Genomic DNA, 8,243 nt, shown 5'->3' on the forward strand with positions numbered 1-8,243 from the left:
ACAACACATTATTAACATTTAATTTCACCTGTACTTACTTTCATAATGTGGTTACTAGAAAATTTAAAATTCCATATGTGGATCACAAATTTATATTTTAAAATGCTTTTACAGAATCCGAGCTCTTTCAGAGTCTCCTAAGTATGAAAGCTGATTCAGCCCCTGAGTCCCCTAGACCACCAAAAGCCCCTGCAGTTAGTGACAGCTTCCTTTAGAATCAACAGGACATCGATGTTCAAGCAAAAGAATGTTTCCTGAGTTTTGAATTTGTCTTCATTCTTTTATTTCCTAATATTAGAACCTATCTGAAAAAAATACTTTTTATACCATCTCCTCCTCCAACCTGGTGCTGGGCTAACTCCTGCTTATCTTTCAAGATTCACTCCACATCACCACCTCTCGGAAGCCCTCCCTCCCTCTGTAGTCTCTAGTGGCCCAGAGATGTGGTAGGTGCTGCTATTCTGTCAGGAGCCAGACTGTCGTCACTGGCTTGACTCTTTAACCCATTTCTATGAATTCCTTAAGGTCAGAGATTGTCCTTCATTTTTATATTTTTAATACCTAGCTCCATGTCCAGAAACATAACACAAATATTTATTGAATAACTGTTTAATTGAACAATGGATGAATAAAAATAATTCATTAGCTGACATTGTTATTTCAGAATTATTGGAAAGAGTAGCTTTTACATATGATTGTTAGCGCCCCAAAGTTAGGTTACTTCACAGGACTGTGGGGGAAACCCTTTCTCATTAGAATCATCACATTCTGTTCACTGCAGTTCACCGTAGGGACTCCCCACTTCAGGCAGGAGCACCCCGGAACGAAGTTACTGAATAAGGACTGCCGTGTGGAAATTATACAGGTAACTGCTCACTTGCCTTTGTATATCATAAACCAACTAAGCTGATGGCAGAGGGGATATTACCAACCGATATAAGGCATTCACTGGGGTTTGAGAGGGTGCCCACAGAAAAACTAACCTATTGTATTTGGGTATCATGTAATTTATTGCTCAAACACTTTGAGAGATAATGGGAGTGTTATAATATTTATTCTGGCTCAAAAAGCATAGAACAGACTGTTAAGAACAATCAGGTAGTGTGTTAACCCTAATTATATTGAGTAAGAACCATTTTTCATGGCAAGTGGCCTGTGGTACAGATGGGACAGGTGGGATGACCGCGCGGGTCTTCGGGACGGAAGGGACCCTCATGCTGAGTGGAGGACCTGAGAGGTGAGACCGGCAATCCCACATTCTGGCTCTCTCTCCCGGCAGCCCGACTACACCCTCTAGAGTGGATAGAACTTTTCAGCAGGTCCCCTCCAGATGGAGCAACTGCAAGGGCTCTGAGAATAGAATTCCTATCACCTGCTCATCAGCTCATAAAAAAAATGAGTGAACAAAACCAGAAAGGAATCGGCCCTGCCAGTTCCTGACTGTTGTCAGTTGCGGGGACGTTGCTTCTTTGACAAACGCTTAACAAACCAACACCTGCCTCTGTGCTCCTCGTGTGCTGCTGGGCAGAGGCTGGGCAGAGGGCTGAGCTGCAGCACCATGGGCCCGTCATCATTTCCAACTCGTTCCTCCCAGCCTTGGACAAAAACTGAAGCCTACGTTATATGTGCTGGACATTAGTGCTTTCAATTAAAACCACTGCATGCACTAACATTATGTGCGTTTGAGAGATGAAGAAACTGAGGCTTGGCGATATTTGGAGATCTGCCTGGAGAGAGAATCATGGAGGAGATTTCTGAGGCCCAGTCTGGGCCACTTCCAGTCCCACTGCAACACTTGCTTCATGGCAACAGCCCATGAAGACGGCACTGCCTTCACCGGACTCACATATAAACTTGAATCTTTCCAAAGAAATAAAGTGCGATTTCTGCTCGGCCTCCTGCAGGTGTGGTTACCTGGCACCACTCCTGAGGCCAGCTCTCTCTGGGTGACTGTGACTCTGCACCTGAGAACTCCAGCAGGTCCAGCGGCGGCCCATGTTGCCTGAGAGCTCAGTGGACGCCGGCTGGCATTATTTAAGTTTTCATTCAAAATCTCCTTTAGGGTGACTTCTGAGCTCCTGAAGTGCCTGTTCAAGAAGATCAACAAATGGCCAAAGACAGATTTTTCAGCCAGAGGAAAGACTTATTACCTTAGCCCCGGTCTAATGAAAACAGAGGTGAAATACCAACCTGCACTAGATAAACAGCACACCAAGCCATCCATCACACTCAGCCACACTCGGCAGAACACCCTAACTGATGTCACCTGACTTCCCTGCTTCACTCAGATGGGTATTCACAGCATGACAGAGCTGGGGCTGGGGCCTTTTCCCACCAGCTTCTGTCCCAATAAAGACCTGGCCAGGAATCCTTTAAGCCAGGGGTCCCCAACTTCCGGCCCAAAGATCAGTGCCAGTCCAGGCCTGTTAGGAACCGCATCGCCCAGCAGGAGTTGAGCTCGAATGCAATGCACTTGAATCATCCCCAAACCATGTTCCCTGCCCCCCTCTTCCCCTAACTCCACCTCCTGCCTCTGTAGAAAAATCCTCTTCCACGAAACTGGTCCCTGGTGCCAAAAAGGTTGGGGACTGCTGCTTTGGGCCATTCCCTCACCCAGTCTGAATTCCCTTTCCTCCACAGCCACAGACAGCAATAGCTTCTGAGGCCATTGCTCAACACCTCTCACCTGCGTGCTCCACACCGGCGTTCCCTTTCAGGACACAGTTTCTGCACTGGGTCTGCTAAGCTCTCCAATGGCAACTGTTTCTCAGGACCAAAGAGCTGTTAGCTGGCATATCAGTTCTTCCAGTATAAGCCTGCCCACCATATGACAGGCGCCCTGGGTACAGAGAGGCAAGGTCTGGTCCTTTAGGAGCTCAGTCTGGGAAAGATAGAAATCTTACATGTGCATAGATATTATTTTGTTTTTTCATATATCTCTCATTCTACCTGAACAATCTCATATACAGTAGAGAAAGTAAACCCATTTGCAAGAAAAGGAAGCTATAGGGGGTAGGTAGTGCATGAAATGGGTGAAGGGGGTCAAAAGGTACAAATTTCCAGATACAGAATCAGCCGTGGGGATGCAATGGACCAGCATGCTGACCACAGTTAACAACACTGTGGTGGATATTTGAACGTTGCTAAGAGGGTAGATCTCATCAGAAGAAAGAAATTATAACTGTGTGGTGATGAGTGTTAACTAGAGTTATTGTGGTGATCCTTCCAAAATACATACATGTACATCTGAAGCTAATATAGTGTTATATGTCAGTTATATCATAAAATAGAGGAATCTATGACTTAGATATATGATATCACTCATAGATAGAAGGAAATTAGAATCCTGAATATTTAATTAGACTTCAGTTTACCAACTTCAGCTCCATGATTTCCCCTACTCTGAGACTTCTTTGATGGTTTTCGGACTTTCTCTTGTCTTCCAAAAATGTAAAAATCACCTCTCAGAAAAATAAAATTCACTGTGGTCCTCACTGGCTGGTAGCGATGTTGACATCCTGGACCCAAACCATGGAGTAAAATTCTCAAAGAAGGGACCATATTTACATCCCCTAGGACCGGGTTTTGCAAGATGCGCACCAACTGTGGCGCCTGCTCCGCGCGGGGCCGGGACTTGGCAGCGTCAACGAGAGAGCGCAGCGCGCATTTCGTTCCCAAAGGCGTTTTGAGGAACACGTTCAAAGAGCTTTAGCACGTTGTAAAGCTGTGTGGATGTCTATTGATCTCTGAAATAAGGAATCATAATAGAAACAAAATTTAATATTAAATACACTTGTGGAATGTTTATGATTTTATAAGCATGGAGCATATGGTATCTTGTTTAATGCTCGCAGCCGTCCCCTGGTGTCTCAGTGAGCCCAGTTACCCAGATGAAGAAATAAGAGTGGCAGAGCTATTATTTGGACCGAAGTCTTCCAAGGACAGTCGGAGACGGTCAGAGGAAACAGATGCACCAATGAGAAGGCTGACCGCCCACAGGGGAGGATACCCCTTCCCCGAGCGCAGAATACTTTCTTGGTATCACGTTATCTGCGAAGCTCTGCCATTGTTCAGCAACCTGCAAGGGGAGAGTGGAGGGTACTGCGAATGTTCCATGCAAACCGTGGTGAGGCCAGGTGACACTTCATGTCACACACAAACCCCACACACACACACGCCTGATGACGGGAGTGATTCCCCTCCTGGCCTCCGTCACCACCTCTCTACACAGGCAGTTCCAGACAGATCACCCAGCTCTGCCCCTCTGCCTACTTTCGTCCTGGTACACCTCATCTGAGGGTACATCCTTTCTTTAGGGTGGGTCATGCTGTGTTCCCAGAGCAGGCATATTTTGCAAATTAGTTCCTTGGGATGCTAATGAGTATGACTCTCGGGTGGGTGATGAAGTTTCCTGTTTTAAAAAACAAAATGCGTGTCCTGGCCGAGTGGCTCAATTGTTTGGAGCAGTCATACTGCGCACCAAAAAGTGGCAGGTGAGATCCCTGGCCAGGGCACATACCTAGGTTGTAGGTTCAATTCCCAGTCAGGGTGTGTACAGGAGCCAATGAATTGATGTTTCTCTCTCTCTCTCCCCCAAATAATAAACACATCCTTAGGTGAGGATTTAAACAAACAAAACCAAAATGTTTAAGAGAAATGCAAATGTGAAAATGCGTGACAGGCACAGTGGCTACCAAAGACGGCCCCAGACCGACTGGAGAGGCACCTGGCAGGCCTCGTCTCCGAGGATGCTGTTCTCTGTCACTGCTTTCCCTAAAGGGCGATGAAGCACGCTGTCTCCTTCAAATACGCGTTTATTTACCTAGCTTATTGCTCAGAGGTCAACCACTTGCCCGTTTTCCAAGTCTCTGAGAGACCTCTCACTGTCACCTCCAAGTACCATGTGCCATTTATTTGTTTCCATTGCTCATAACACTTACACTTCGTAGATGAACAAACTTTCAAGCAGTAAGTTCATTTTACTGGAACCGTGTCTAACACTATTAGCATCTCACCCACAGTGGCTGTTCCATAAATGTCAAATGATAAGAAGAGCTGGGATTTGGGACTTTTCTTCCGTGGTTGTGAATTCTGGAAGTAATCCAGCTGTCAAGCCAAAGACAAACGTCACCTGTGCAGCCTCGGATCCATCATGCGCATGAAGTGGAAAGATAAGGTTACACCCAGAGGTGCTGAGACATGGGAAAACGAACCAACCCAAGGGGCGCGTCAATTAAAGCAGAACGCTGCCAGCAGAGCTTATCAGCAAGGGACCTCAGACTCCCCAAATGGGTATAGTTCAAGATCAAACCTGGCCAGCCCTTACCCGTGGCGGAGGGGCACTCGAGACCCTGTGCAAAGCACCATCTGAACTTTGCTGTCACCGGCCCAAAGGCCTGCGATGGACTTTGATCTTGTAGCTCTAATTGCCACAGGATTTGAGACAGAACCAAGGCCTGAGCACCTTCACAGTGACAAAGGTGGACATCAGAGGAAAGCAAGGCCGGCCCCAAACCTCAATCACATGCTAAGGACACCGCACTATGTCGAGAGGGACTCAGCACCTCGCAACATGTGCTTTGAGCCTCGGGGTGGAACAGAGGCATCGGTATCTTCCTCAGAGATGTTCTGTCTTTCCCCCCGGCCCCTCCTGCTACGAAGTTCCCACGCAGCAACAGCTCTGTGGGGGAATGTCTATCTCCCTGGCGAACTTACACTCCCTGCGGCGTCACGTGCTGTGGCAGTCGGAGAACCGCTGTGTGACCTACACGCTGGACACACACTACAAAGACAGCTTTTCTTTGTTATATGGAGCCGAAACTAAGCCCAAGTCTCGAAAAGCTGTTCTCATGACCAGGGTTTGCCAATTTTGAAAAGTGACATGGTGTGTATCCAGCCCTTACTTCCTGTGTACCTTTTTCTTAGGAGGCTCTGTTCATGGAGTGGACAGCTGGCAGCCAAGTGTTGAGAGAAGGAAAGCCGGTGTGCACTGCGCCGACGGGGCGAGGGCGCCCGCCAGTCGTGCTGAGTGACATTCCGCACTGTCGACCTGGGCCAGACAGCCCGTGCACAGCGGCCTGCGTGGGTCTGCAGCCATGGGGAGGCATTTCGAAGAAGGGATTCCTCCTGTCTGCCCGCTCCTCCTGGTATGTCTGAAACTCTTTTGCCGTGCACAGGGCACCTGTGTACTTCATTAATTACAGTGCTGAGTGCTGCCTGGTGAAACAGTTACTTGAAATGCTAATTATGCCACAGCAGCCAAAGAATAAGGGCCCCGAAGAACTGAATCAAAACAACAACGAAACCACAACTATTTTCTCTGCTGTTATTGTTAGATGATCATGCACTGCCCTGCCTTTCCTATGAAGGGGCATTTAAAGCAAAACTCTTCGGTAACTGAGGGTACCAACTTTCATATCTTTCACCTCCACACATGACTATCCAGCAAAGGCATGAACTGGGGTCACGCGTTCAACACGTCACACGTGACTCGGCATTTTCCACAAGACCCCCGGGGTGTTTGATTGCACTGGTATCCTTTTATTCAACAAGCTTAGGATACTGAGCTTTGTTGCACATGTTGAATTACTAGTATTATTTTAAATCATTAAAATTGTCATTTAAAATAACTTTTAAAGCAGAAAAGGACACAGCCTAGTTCCTTTAGGTCTCCCAATCCAAAGTGCACATATTAAATAATAATAAACGACAGGCCTACACCTGCTTATTTATGTGCGTGACTGCTGTTCCTCCCTCACTGCCCTCCTCCGCTCCGGCTCCGGCTCCCTGACCTCTGCGTGCTCCAGGGACACACCAGTCTGGGCACGCGCACCTGCCGTTTCCTCAGTCCACCTGCTCCTCCCCAGCACCTGCACAGCTCGTCTGGGCGCTTCCTCTGGGTGTTTGTTCAAAGGTCCCCCTTACCGAGGCCTCCCCTCTCCGTCCTGCATAAAGCCGCCCCCTCACCCTGTACCCAGCACTTTCTGTCGTCCTTCCAGGCCTTATATTTCTCCTAAGCATTTACTCTTAGACTATAAATATACGCATACTATGTGTTCTGTTTTCAGCTACTTTTAGTGTCTGCCTCTCCAGGCAGAATGTAAGGACAGAGAGTTTTTGCTTGTTTTGCTTCCTTTTGCAATAGGGTCTGGCACATGGCGTTTAACAGGAATTTTTGAATGAATAAATAGGGCCAGGTTTTATGCTGGCCACTGATGACCAAGCCAATAGTTTCTCACTGCAAGATGTTTATAGTCTCATGGGAAAGACAGATATGAAGTATGTAATTAAAACAAAATATGCTTATTGCAGGGAGCTGTGAGAGCAAATAGTAGAGGAACCCAACCTGGTCTCCCTGGGGCAGTGATGTTTCAGCTGAGTCCTGAGCTTATGCGAAGGGCCACAGACAAGACGGAACATGGTGAGTTCCAGGTGGATGAAGCTGGGCTGTGAAAAGTGAGAAGAGCACAGAGGTGCCGTGAGGCTCGTAGTGGTGGTGGTGGGGGGTTGTCCTGAAGGCCTCACACGTGATCCACAAGAGATTCAGCAATGGGGGGCCTGGCCGGGGAAAACAAAATGGTCTCAAACAGCATTTTAATGGGATTTGAGAGGAGCAAGGTGAAAAGGTAAAGTGAAGTAGACCTCAATGTGCACAGAGCGTCAAATCTGTCCCTGTGAGAACTGGCTAACTCCAAACAAACAAGAAAGAAGTTATCACAGAGGGTGCAAATGAAACTATTTCTTGGGATCCACTCAGTACTAGGAACATACTGAACTCATTCCTGCCTCAGCATTTTCACCCACGACGTTCCCCTCACTGGAAATGTTCTTTTCACCCACCCAAAGCTACCCACCCTTCCTCAGCACGGTTGCAGCCCACCTCTTCTGGAGAACCTCCTCAGCGGTTCCTTCTGTCCTGTGTCTGCTGATCTCTTCCTTTGATCTCCTAAAGCACTAAGGTACACAGCACACAATTAATGTTCTACTTTCTTAAATAAACTGACACCTTGTTACCCTAAGCAGAATGTCCTCTCCTTGCAAACAAGGACCCCACGTCCCACCTACCCTCTCCCTACCTACCTAGAAAAGGGATCAGAATATATCAGGGTCTTCCAGAATGGACCAACTGATTTAGGTTCAGATTATTAAATATACTACAATGATACTTGGCAATCTTAGAAGGACTCTTTACGGAGTCTTACTTTATACATGAGGACATCTAAGCATATGCAGGTCATCAGGGA

The 8,243-nt window shown here is 47.3% G+C and overlaps 1 long non-coding RNA gene across 1 annotated transcript; it reads right to left on the reverse strand.

Moving 5' to 3' along the window:
- Positions 1-573: 573 nt before the first annotated feature.
- On the reverse strand, positions 574-7,936 carry LOC119037773 (uncharacterized). Its single transcript, XR_008391612.1, has 4 exons — positions 7,880-7,936; positions 3,601-3,746; positions 2,687-2,881; positions 574-2,087 (listed from the first exon to the last, which is right to left on the reverse strand). It is a non-coding gene; the product is annotated as an uncharacterized LOC119037773 (long non-coding RNA).
- Positions 7,937-8,243: the final 307 nt, after the last annotated feature.

Source organism: Artibeus jamaicensis, unplaced genomic scaffold, assembly GCF_021234435.1.
Source record: "Artibeus jamaicensis isolate MK-2021 breed Jamaican fruit bat unplaced genomic scaffold, CSHL_Jam_final contig_391, whole genome shotgun sequence".
In the NCBI taxonomy this organism is placed as follows: domain Eukaryota; kingdom Metazoa; phylum Chordata; class Mammalia; order Chiroptera; family Phyllostomidae; genus Artibeus; species Artibeus jamaicensis.